Source organism: Haemaphysalis longicornis, unplaced genomic scaffold, assembly GCF_048455015.1.
Source record: "Haemaphysalis longicornis isolate Haplotype H1 unplaced genomic scaffold, Haemaphysalis longicornis Haplotype H1 scaffold_1, whole genome shotgun sequence".
Lineage (NCBI taxonomy): Eukaryota > Metazoa > Arthropoda > Arachnida > Ixodida > Ixodidae > Haemaphysalis > Haemaphysalis longicornis.
This window is the reverse complement of record NW_027526203.1, coordinates 261,727,028-261,739,456: the sequence shown is the minus strand read 5'-3', so window position 1 is coordinate 261,739,456 and position 12,429 is coordinate 261,727,028. Positions and strand designations below refer to the sequence as shown.

The 12,429-nt window shown below is 46.8% G+C and overlaps 1 long non-coding RNA gene across 1 annotated transcript in view; it reads right to left on the bottom strand.

Annotated features, from left to right (window-relative positions):
- The window catches only part of LOC144145052 (uncharacterized), a 31,795-nt gene extending 26,695 nt beyond the window's left edge, over positions 1 to 5,100 (bottom strand). Inside the window, exon 1 of the long non-coding RNA XR_013317408.1 lies at positions 4,970 to 5,100. This is a non-coding gene — a long non-coding RNA (uncharacterized LOC144145052). The remainder of the gene's footprint in view (positions 1 to 4,969) is intronic.
- Positions 5,101 to 12,429: the final 7,329 nt, after the last annotated feature.

Genomic DNA, 12,429 nt, shown 5'->3' with positions numbered 1-12,429 from the left:
GGCTCATTTTCGATACTACCTACGATCTCCGTACACTTTTCAGAGCGTTATCTCGACTGTTTTCTTGGCACCCCTATTTCAGGGGAAAGTTGCCGAGTTTTTAAAGCAAAGCTTTTTACCTCTAGCCCCCAAGGGTTCTATCGCGACCGTTGGTGTCACCAGAAAACTCCAGAGAATAAATAAAAGAATTCACTGGCACCGCCAGGAATCGAACCTGGAACCAATAGACCAACAAAGCGAGAGCCCGTTGTCTTACCGACTTAGCTACGAGCCCACGCGGAGACGGAGAAGACAGGTGGTGTACTCACCAAGCACATCTACGGGTTTACCCCCTGCGTTCTCGCTGAATGCCACGTGAAAGCGTCACGTGACCACTCACTCCCGTCTAGCGGCCACGTGCGCACCTTGCTCATGTGCTAAGAGTTACAAAAATTAAAGGAAATTCACATCAATGCATGGTATCTCACTTCTAGTACGCCAATGTGCTAAAGCCTGTGGCCTCCAGTGTTCACGTAAAAAATCACAGCTCCTTGTCGTCCGCCCGCACGCCAAATCAAGGAATACATTCAAATACTCCTTGATGGCCAGGCCATCACTCCAAGCCCCAGCATCAAGCTTCTGGTCTTACATCTCGAGGCTAACACCAAGAGTGACGGCTCCTTGCAGCGCCTCAAAAACCGCAATAATCAAATCATACACATGATCAGGCGAGTTGCCACCAAGAAGCGAGGCCTAAAGGAATCCGGTACCTTTGGATTAATTGAAGCTTTTGTCCTCTCGACAGTCACTTACGTTAACCCCCTGTCTCCTTCTCATCAAGGAAGACATAGAGATGCTTTATATGAGCAGGCCATTGGTCTTCTCATGAGTGCGTCCACACAGAGGCTGCTTAGCACGGGGCTCCACAACACTGTGGAAGAGTTGATAGAAGGCCATCTTTCTAACCAGAAGGTCCGACTCAGAACTGCGGTGGGTAACCGCATGCTTCACCAGATTGGCTGGGCAGCCCAGAATGTCACTCCTCTTGACGTACTCCCAGACTCTTGGCGACTAAAACTAAAGATGCTCCCTTTCTTTAGAAATATGAACCCCTTACATGACGAGGGTCACCGAAAAGCACGGGCTCAAGCGCTAAACACCACCCTCGGTGGGGATCGTGCAGTTATCTACACAGACGCCTACAAACATCGAGGGCAGCAATACGCCATCATCGTGGCTACCTCCAGAACCGACCTCCTTGGGTGTACCTAGCTTAGGACCCAAGAAATGACGGCAGCAGAAGAGGCTTGACTCTCACTCAACCAGGGGTTCGGAGGGTAGTCACCGATTCCCAGCAAGCCTACTGGAATTACCAGTCGGGTTCGGTGTCCTGACCTGCTCTGCGCGTGCTAAAAAAACACTCCCCAAACGGTTCCATTCAGCTCATCTGGACACCCCCTCACGCTTCAATGGAGGGCAACAAATACGCCCACCCAACAATCCTGCGCTTTTACCTCTCGTGCTATGGAGCTGCACGATGACAGTGACCCGCTTGTCACGTTCAGGGAGATAACCCAGCATTATCGCCTTCTGAGACAGGCCGTACCTCCGCCTTACCCTGACCTTTCCAGAGAACAACAAACTACCCTACGGCTCATACAATCCGGGCTCCTTCCCACAGCCTACGCGTCTTCACTTAATGCATCCGAATCACTACGACGCTGAATGTAAATTTTACTCAGAAGTAGGAACACTCCGCCCCGTAATGGGGATGTGCGACTTTAGCCCTGAGCACCCTCCTCCCTTTCCGCCAACTACCCAACAAGAGCAATGGAATATGCTGCTGTCCAGATGCTGCTGTCCTCTACCTACCCAGCTTCAGCGGGTGGACAGAACACAGGCCGCGCGGGCAGCATATGGGCCCCACAGAAGAAGGGATGACTCCCTAGGGCGGCACTCTGAGCCGTTCAGAAATCTGAACAGAAGTATTTCTTCCTCCTCCTCCTCCTTCTCTGCCGCAAATCTCGTAGCCTCCGTCCGTGGCGCAGAGACAGAGAAGTGAGATCGTCCAACACCGGGTTGGAGCGTACTTTAATTTTATAAAAAAAGTTTCCACTCTTGTGCTACACCAATACAACTCAACCAAACACCGTTCATGCATCATGCATTGATTTAACCTTACCAAGAATATCTCTTTGAAGTAATAAATGGTGTGGTTAAGTGCATTTCACTTCTCTCTGGTTTTACTATTTGTAGAGCGATGTGAGTGAATTTAAGTGACGTCGCATGGGTAATCGTTATGGGTGCCGCTTACAGCTTTGCTTTCCAACCACATTCACGGGGTGGATTGGCGCGATTTTTTCTTGTCACTGCAGTTTTATTCGATTTAATTTCGGTCTCTGAATGTGGCTCATTTCGGAAAAAAAAAAAAAAACGCCTCATATGTCTCATCTGGCACGAACCCAATCAGTCGCCAATCGGCATTCCTTTGTCTCTCCAATCTTGGACACGCCTTTGGACTGGTATTTGGCCCCTAAAAACGTATCAAATAACCGCACTGTGCGCACTGCTGTAGCTGCTGCTGCTGTTGTTGTTGTTGCTGCTGCTGCTGCTGTAAAAAATTGTTAGGTTATTAAGCAGGCGGGTAGATTTGATGTAAGCGCACAGTCGGTAACCCACGGTTCACAATGACTAAACATGTTAGACGTGCGCTGTTAAATAAAGTGATTAGCCACTACACAAGCTGTTACTGATAAGCGCGACTCAACAAAGCATCAGAAGAAATATAAGAATCTATCGCAAAAATGAGTACCGTTTCAGTACACCGATGTAGAAGGAGGAACTTTATTTTATTTGTAGGATTGAGTGACGCCACCTGACTGGGGAAAACAGTAGTACCGCTTACTTTGCCTGATTTGGGCTAAACTTCGATTGTAAAGCTTTCATGATATCAGTTGGATGACAGTTGATGGTAAAGAGAGTTAACGGTAACACCCTTTTCAACACGCTTAAAATCATTACCAGTGATTAGTACATTGAATTCCAGCACCAGCCAGCGAGATGACTAGGGGAACGTTTGGAGTACGCGGGGCCTTTAAATGCCTTAACTTACCAACGCCAAATGCTTGATTTTACAAATACGATACATAGCAAATGGTTAATATGTGTTCCTTTTTTTTTTCGAGTGAGATAGACTGCGCCAACACGATTGCGTAAAAAAGAGATACCACTCAGCCATATGTATCTGGAAACAATACATTCTCTCATATTCGTAGGTGTTTACCAAAATATATGTTAGTGGTGAACGCGTACTGTGGTTACATTATTTTAAATTTTGGTACTGTACAACGAAAATTTCCTCGGAAACTTGCGTAATGTTTTCTTATCAAGAGTAACAGTGAGAACGGGAGTGAGTTTACACGCGAATGAAAAAAAAAACGAAGCTTGTTTGTAAATGTTGTAATTCGGTACACATCAGTATCAAATAAAGCTGTTTTAAGCTATTGGTACTGTATACCACTAAGGCCGAAAAATTTTGAGGACACTTGAGCTCCATGTTTACGCGTGGAACGCGATAGCGTTATCTAGCCCGTTCGAACCGCAAGAAAACTTTCCGAGCGGTGAAAGTTTTCCGCTTTCGCTCGCACGTACTTTGTTGGGGCAGCGCCTTACGATCCATCCCGGGGGTTTCAGGGGGCGCCACAAGGTGGCGCTACGGGATTGTTCACTCACGGACAATGACAACGACAACGCGGGCTTTTTTCTGCGACACGGGGCCCTAACCGCTTTGCGCTAAAATAACGCAATTATCGGAAGGAGACCCATGGAGGTGCTCGTCCGCGTACAGAAGGTAGAACCCAGAATTACTAAAACACTGGAAGGACTTGGCGATAACAAGGAGGAATTGCGGCGATGGAGAAATTTAGACTCAGGATACGTATTCGCATAGTTCACAACTTACAGCCTGTCTGATGTGTCGGAGCAAGAACATAACCGAGAGTAACTAGTGATCTAGCATGAGGTAAACTGTTTTGTTTCAATCAGGTGCCCGTTACCGTAGTACGGTTCCCAACGTTGAGCGCTGAAATTGATAGCGCCTGTAGCTAATCACGCACACTTTAACTTTCCGTGAATGCCAACAAAATCGGGTCGCAAATTTTTGCTTTAACATTTTTTATGCGCGACATTGTGAGCTACGTCAGGGCCTATGCGCCAACATTCTGGTTTTAAATACTTCAAACAGTGGCAACGAAACCTTAACATACATCAAGGGCACACTGTGAATTGTATCATTACTCTGTGGAGTCTTAATCATCAACGCAACATCAGTTGCTATTTCAGTCACAACACTCCTCGCGGCGCTCTTCTCACGCTTGATTTAGATAGCGGGTGAGTTCCGTGACTAAATTTAGCGATGACTATATCAACGTACAGTCCTCAAAAGTGTTAACAACAACAAAGAAGTGGGCGTCAGCCTATGCACAGAGCGGCTGCTCGCGATGCTGCGCGGGTTATCGGCGAGGTGCGCATGCGCCGGAGCAGCTGAGTGCAGAAGGGCATCCTCGCCAGCGTCGATTATCAGCCGGCGAAGATGCACCGGGGGCTATCGTAAGCTGCCGCTCCGGGCATGGGCTAGCACCCGCTTCTTTGTTGTTAACACTTTTGAGGACTGTACATGCGTTGGCGTTACAAGATGCTCGACAAAATAGGGTGGCCTTAGATAACTATTGGCTCCGACTCCGCAACATAAGCCTGTCTTCTAAAGCTTGGGACTAACGAGTTAATGAAAAATTAAGTAATCAATCATCGGTAAACAGCGCATTTTCTCACAAGTAACACCCGCCTAGCCTCCCCATAGCCTGCCTACAGAAATTACATTAGTGTTGCTCTTGTTACCATATTTGAAAGAAAAAAAAGAAGAAAAAATGGCCGCCCTCCCGCCTGGTGAAAGTGGATGTCCAGCGAAGCTTTTGGAAACCACTGCACATACTGGTGTGGGAGGGTACAGAAGGTTCCTTGTCGTCTCGGCGGGCTTGTCACTTGCGCTTGGCTTCTCTGGCGGCAGAGCCTGACGCTGCGCTCGACCTCGAATGACGTCAACCTCCCTCCCATTTCGCGAGCAGCTGCAAACCTAGTCTTTGCCAGGAACACATGGCGGGTTCCCATTGTTCACACGAGCCTTATCATCCATCATTCGGCTTCAATACTTGTTTTGGGTTTTTTTTAACGAATACTGAACTCTATGCTGTATGCGCCTGATTGCAAAGAAAGATTGCGCTGGGCTTCTCTGGCGGCAAATGCTGGGTCCTTCCTAGCCTAACGCATGTTCTCGGCGTCTTGGCGAGAAACGCCGAGGCGTCTTGTCCGAGCGACGAGAGCTGCTGTATCCTGCCTGGATTTTTGCTTACGACACAAAATTTTCCGACCAAAGAGAGGCTAACAGCTTCGCTGTAAAAAAATTGCACTGTGTGGGACCCACCAACTGCAAGACATATAACAAAATTAGAGTAAGTACAGAACCTAGAAGCTCGTTATGTTTCTGGAAATTACGCGAGACTTCAAAGTACGACGAGTTTAAAAGAGTCCTTGGGGTTGGAATTGCTAGAACTAAGAAGGAAAAAGTTGAGGTTAAAGTTATTTAATAATATTTACTGCAGTCAAGTTAGGATACCCCGCGAGAAGTACTTACTTTCACCACACTACATGTCGCAGCGACTCGACCACGACCATATCAAGTACGTGAATATCGTAGCAAAACTGAGTTGTTTAAGTTATCTTTCTTTACCAAGACTATCCGGGAATGGAACGCCCTGCCTTCTACAACCATCACCATTGTTGATAATGAAGCGTTTGTGAAGGCTTTGTGAAAATGTGTGTGCGCATGTATTAGTGTAAATTGTGCGATGTTACTCTGTCTGTTTTTGCTTGCATTGTAATTTATTGATTGATTGTAAGGTTTAACGCGCCGACGCAACGCAGGCGATGAGGCGCGCCGTAGTGGAGGGCTCGGGATTAATTTTGACCACCTGGGGTTCTTTAACGTGCGCCGAAATCTCGCACACACGGGCGTTTTCGCTTTTCGCCTCCATCAGAAAGCATTGTAATTTAATGCATGTGCCCCTCCACTGTAATGCCAGTAATGGCGATGTGGATGGATGGACAAATAAATAAATAAATAAATAAATAAATAAATAAATAAATAAATAAATGTATATCAACTCGCCCTGCGAAAGTGCATGTCCAGCACAGCTGTTATATACCACTACACATCCCGATGGGGGAGGGTGTGAAACGTTCCTCGTTGTCTCGGTGGGCTTATCGTCGCACTCGGCTTCTCTAGCGGCAGATACGGCTTCTCTCGGCTTCTCTCCTGGCGCATGTGTTAGCCCCCGGATGACGTCAACCCCCTCCCTTTTCGAGAGAGGAGCTGCAAACTTAAGCTTTCCCAGAACACATGGAGGGGGGGGGGGGGGGGGTCCGATTTTTGCCGGCACCTTATCATTCATAATGCTGTTTCGATGCTTGCTTTGCGATTTTTCCTTTGCACGAATATTGAGATCTATGCTGCGTGCCTGATTAGCCTGACGCATGCGCTCGGCGTCTTGGGCGAGAACTGCTGGCTCCCGCCTGGGTTTTTTGTTTATGACGCGAAATTTTCCCACCAACGAGAGGCTAACAGCTTCGCTGTAATAAATAAATAAATAAATAATTAAATAAATAACCATAAATAATAACCGACCATGAGCAAAAATAGGGACTGCCGTAACTAGTTAATGTAGGGACAGTTTTGCTTGCACGCTCGTCCCCTCGTGAACGAGCCCGATTAACAGCGTGCCCGCTTGCCAGCGTGCCGGAAATTCAAGTGTCGGAAACTCGCTCGCCAGGAAGCTGTCGCTTGCTGTAAATAAATAAATAAATAAATAAATAAATAAATAAATAGATAAATAAATAAATAAATAAATAAATAAATAAATAAATAAATAAATAAATAAATAAATAAATAAATAAATAAAGCAACAACCCTTATTGCGGCTGCCGGCAGCGGTAGGAAATCACCATGATAATATAATTTCCCTCCAATCCGACAATCGTTTCCGTAAAATAGCTGCAGCGGATGTTCCTATTTATTCATTTTTCTATTGGATGGGCTTGCGGGTTCTTTCAGAGAATTATCCCTCTTGATTGATTGTAGGGTTTAACGCACCGACGCAACGGAGGCGATGAGGCGCGCCGTAGTGGAGGGCTCCGGATTAATTTTGACCACCTGGGGATCTTTACCGTGCGCCGAAATCTCGTACACACGGGCGTTTTTTGCTTTTCGCCTCCATCAGAAAAGCGTCCGCCGCGGCCGGGAATCCAACCCGCGACCGAGAATTATCCCTCCGCGCTCTTCTAATGGAGCGCGATCAATCGTGGGCGTTCGTGAGCTATCGCGGTCCTAAGCTCCGCAGGGGCGCCTACACCTCGTGGGCGCTTGGTTCCTTGCAACACGACGGACTCAGCGCACTTGTCTTTGGCAGGTCCATGTCTCGGACGTTTAGGGCCCTGTTCTGAATCAGTGCGGCATTTGGAGCCAACCGGCCGGGGGGAAACCACCTAATAGCCCTTTCTGCTCCTACCCCTTGGCTCCTTATTTATTTCTACGTTCTGTATTATCTCTGTTTTATTACGCGCCAAGGTAAAACTTGCATGAACGTAACCAACTTTCATTCAACTCCATGGATGTGTCGTATTATTATATGATCCATATGATTATATTATATGATCATATGATTATATTATATTACATGATCCATGATATCGTATGATCCATATGATTAGCGTTATGTAAAACCATGCTTCCTCGTTGGGCTCCGAAGTGGGCGACCAAGCACGTCAGCCAAATAGAGGTGTACCCAAGCAATTGTTAGCTCAAAAACGCATTCCACCAGAGAGGAGCCCTCTAATTTCTAGTAAATACCGGCGGATTCCGGCAAGTTTCGGTATTCATTGCGGCAAAAAGCCTATTGTCTGGAGACCTCCTCGTTTATGGTAAACTTCAGTGATGTTCTTTCGTGAATTCAAGAACAGGGTGAACAACTCAGGTTACCGGTCGAATCAGCCCTTATAGCACGCAACTTAGTGTGGTATCCCGGTGGTGGCCGTTATGGAATCAATTGAAATAGTAGTTTTATAGGGGTCTTCACGAAGAAGAGGGCAGACGTCGCAGCCTTCAGAAGAATACAGATCCGAAGAGATGGCCGGTGGTGGCCGTTATGGAATCAACTGAAATAGTAGTTTTATAGGGGTCTTCACGAAGAAGAGGGCAGACGTCGCAGCCTTCAGAAGAATACAGATCCGAAGAGATGGCGAAGACAGTAGAAAGAAGCACCTGACTTTAAAATTTACTTCCCACAACAATATTTATTTAGGCGCTCTGAACCAACGCATAGCACCTTACGTATACCGGATCAAGATGCTGGTGAGAGTTGGTCATAGATTTCCCGGTTTAATTGTAGATTCAGGACTAACCCTCATCATTCATATGAAATATTTAAATAACAGAGAAGAATTAACATGAAACAGAAATAACATAGAAATAACATAAATAACATAAATAACGTCGAACCCTTCTTCGTGGCTGCATTGTAGCTCAGCGCAGATGATTTCCTACTTCATTCCGCAGCGAGCCTAGAGGCTTAGGTTATTTAGACTGTTTTTATATAGCCCACAAGAAAAGAAAACACGAGACGCTGCCTTGTGTACTAGTTGAATAAGTCTCAGCTATTTACAGTGAGCCTCAATTGCATCTCAGACTTCCAGAATTCAAACTATTTCATATTTGTCACCGTGTCTTTTTTGTGCAGGCACAAGTAACCTGCTGTTTAATGTCGGCCTTGCGATCTCGTCGTCGCAGCATATCAAATAATGCAGGGAGGGTGGTGAAAGGGAAGTGTAGTCCAAAGTTCGACGAAAACTCGTCTGGCGAGGAAATAACATTTCCGGGAACAAACTGACACTCGCCAAAAAGTTTACCTATTGTTTTTACTTTTTGGCGAGTGTCAGTTTGTTCCCGGAAATGGTGAAAGGGAAACAGCGCTTTTTAATTCAGTCTTCACCGAAAAAAAAAAAATGTTCGCGCGAATTGGCTGGGAAAAAAAAAATTTCAGCGCTATACCCTCGGAATATTTTTTCCGAGCAAATTAACGAAAAATTCTTCCTTCAAAGGAATTGGTAAAAATATAGGATATTATTAGATGTGCTGGTATATTCCTGACACATCAGTGTCCCGAATAAAGACAGGGTTCATGATCCTGACCCTCAATGACGAGTTATTATTCCGCTCTAATTTCTCTTTACCCATCGAAGAGCCCCTTCCACTCTCTGGTTTGAGAAGCGGGTCATGCTTATGACAAATCGACGGCTGTACGTACTCACGGACGAACTTTCGTCCATAGGCTAGGCATACAGACGTCACATTCCATAAAAAATAAAACCTGCCGCGTCTCTCTTTTAGTCTGGGCATACGTATACACTTCTTCTAAACCTCTCTCCTCCCGCCCCCTTTCACACCGAAGTCCCACTCACGCTGCACTGTTGAAGAGAAGTGTTTATCTGGTGCCAGCCCTCGCAGTATCTCAGCTTCGGAACTCTTGACTATGAAGCGGAATTAAGACGTATATAGGGAAGAGCCCGGGCAGTGCTTCCATTCAAGAGTTAATTTTTGAGGATGAGGACTTCCCCGGCGATAACGATGATTGGGATGACGATGACGAATAGGGTGCCACGACGTTAGGACGGACGAAGGCTTTATTGGAGCCAGGAATACATTGTATTCTATGATAAGAGTGATCACAATGTTTACAATTTAGTTGTCCTTTTCCTCCTTAACCTTTGAATCTTAGCCGTACCCGACTATTGAACTGCAGAGCATCAGTCTGCGGCTGTCTTTTTTTTATGGGCGATAATATACCCGGTGGCATAAAAAATAACATGTTTACAGATATTGATAGGCACCCGTCTCTCGGAGGAAGGAAAGAAGGGAGCAGTGGTAGAGTCACCAGAGCCACCGCTGGAGGTCGATGGTCTTCCAGGATGGAGGCCTGTGCCTCCAAGGTGTCGACTTCTCGCTGAGTCTAGTGCAGGACACGCCCATTAATAGATTATCCGCATCAGCTTGTTCGGCAAGGGCCGTGAGCGGAAGGGGAAGGCGTCATCGAAAGGGACATGGTAGCGTGGTGGCCACGCCCGGGCTACAGCAGGGGAGAGAGCCCCTCCGACGTGAAGTCTGCGTAGCAAAACCTCTTCCCAGCGAGCACGTCTACTGGGGAGGTCCGTTCCACACGGTGGGATGAGGGCACGTGTGGCGCGACGCAGATCTTAGTACCGTTGGAGAAAGTTTTCTGGTGGACTGGTTGTCATCATTGGCAACGGCTGAGGAATGGACGTAGGGTGGAAAGCTCTATCCGCTGCAATGTGAGCGGGGAACGTATTCCGCCGAACCCACAACAGCCGTAGAGGGCGGGGGTACGTGTCTAGTAGTGTGTGGATATCCCTTGAAATAGTGCGATTGTTAGATACTCGGCGTAAATCCCGTATCGCCGCCATGGAGTCCGTATAAAGATGCATGATGGAAACCCACTAAGGCGCGCTGTATACAGGACCGGCGTTAGTGCCTGTAGGCCATCCCGGATGGCTGTGAGATCTGTTGCGGATGGCTTGCTAGAGGCAAGTTTGAGAGACGTCTGGGTAGACGAAAGACGGGACCTGTATCAGTACGTAACATGGCATCCTGGGCCCCAGCGTCCATGAAGGCCTCTACCACCTGGTACTGGCCACTCATTCACATTCGACGGACAATTTATAGGGACTTGGAAGGTCGCAGCTTGTTTTCAGAACGAGTAAAATAAACAGACTTTATTTGAACCAATAATCGCTTTCACTGGCGTAAGCAGGGGGGGGGGGGAAGGGCCGCCTCCCCACGAAATTTTTGGGACGGGGGGGATTCTCAAGGCTACCACGAACCTTTTTTGTGTTTGGGTTTGTTTGTTTTTCTTGTTTCTTGTTATTATTTATGATATTGTTTGTCTGCGTTATTATTACTGTTTGGCAATTTTTGTTTGTTATCATTTTCTCAATTTTTTAAGTTGGCCTGAACCCCCCCCCCCCCCTTTCCCCGACGCAAAATCCTGTGTACGACCCTGATCGCTTTACCCGCAAAGTACGCTCCCCTGGCCGCCGTTAGGCGGGAAGGGGTTGACATCACTCCCCCAGGGGTGACCCTTTTTTGTCAGTAATTGACAACAAAGTTTATCTGACTTGATCTGAAGTACGCTCTTAAAGTGCCGTCTCATGGAGAACATGTACGTTTTTCCACTATAAACGGCTCTCTTTGTGCAATGCAAACCAGTATGGGAACAGCTCTTGCATGACATAAAATAAATGTTGTTGTAGACATAAAAATTACTTTTTTATTCGATCGGGATGCCATTCTTCTGAATTAAGACATGTCACTATGAAAGCCCCCGGGAATAAATTGAGAAATTTTATACCCCTAAAAGCGCCCGCCCAATATAAATTCGGGGAGTTCGTGTCAAAACACCCCTGCGAAGAATGGTCGCCTATAGGCTTCTCACTCAGCATGGCAGGATGTTGTGGGCCCTCAAAGTTTTATCTTTGCTCTAATAAAGCGCCCTAGTTCACTAATAACACAAAGTCAACAAGCGCGTCATCGATACGCTGCGGCGAAATCACAAGTGGTCCTAATAGCAGTGTAGTACAATTCAGACGTTTAAAAGGAGGTCGTGATAGGCACAAACTCAATCCACTGCGGTGGCGGAGTGGGTAACGAATAAATTATGAAGAAAGGTGGTATTTTTATTTGATGCCGGGTGCTGCGGGCGAGGTAGAAGGGTGGATTCCCGAGCGCAGGGCTGCACTTATGATCGAGGTGAAGAACCAACCCACCCGGGCGCCCAACATTTCCCCCGCGCTAACAACCAGGTGGTGTAAATTTATTCGTACCTCTGCACCATGACGCGCTCAATAGCCCACATTTCGTCATGTTGGGCCTCAATTTTAGATGATCAAACAAGAACAAGAAACGTGAATGCAACGTTCAACAGCTACTTTCGAGATTGTGCTGCGATTGCTTGGCACAACGCCATAAATGCACACCGCGGAGTGCAGGGGATCACAATATGCTGGGTGTATATTTTAGTTCTGTTATATTTTGTAGCTAACAAGCTGATGAAAATGCAGTTTGCGGCCCTTCGAAGCTTCGTGTGCTGACCGTAAGACGCATGTGCGAAAGCTGATACAGCAATACGCCGGGTTGACGGGCAAGTAACAGGTGACGGAACTGTGAATTTGTTGAGCGTTCAGCACAAAAGAGCACTCGTAACCCTCGCTCTCAAACAGGCAGTGCGCCTTTTGCATGGAGCCAGTGTAACCGCAGGCCTAAAGTTATGT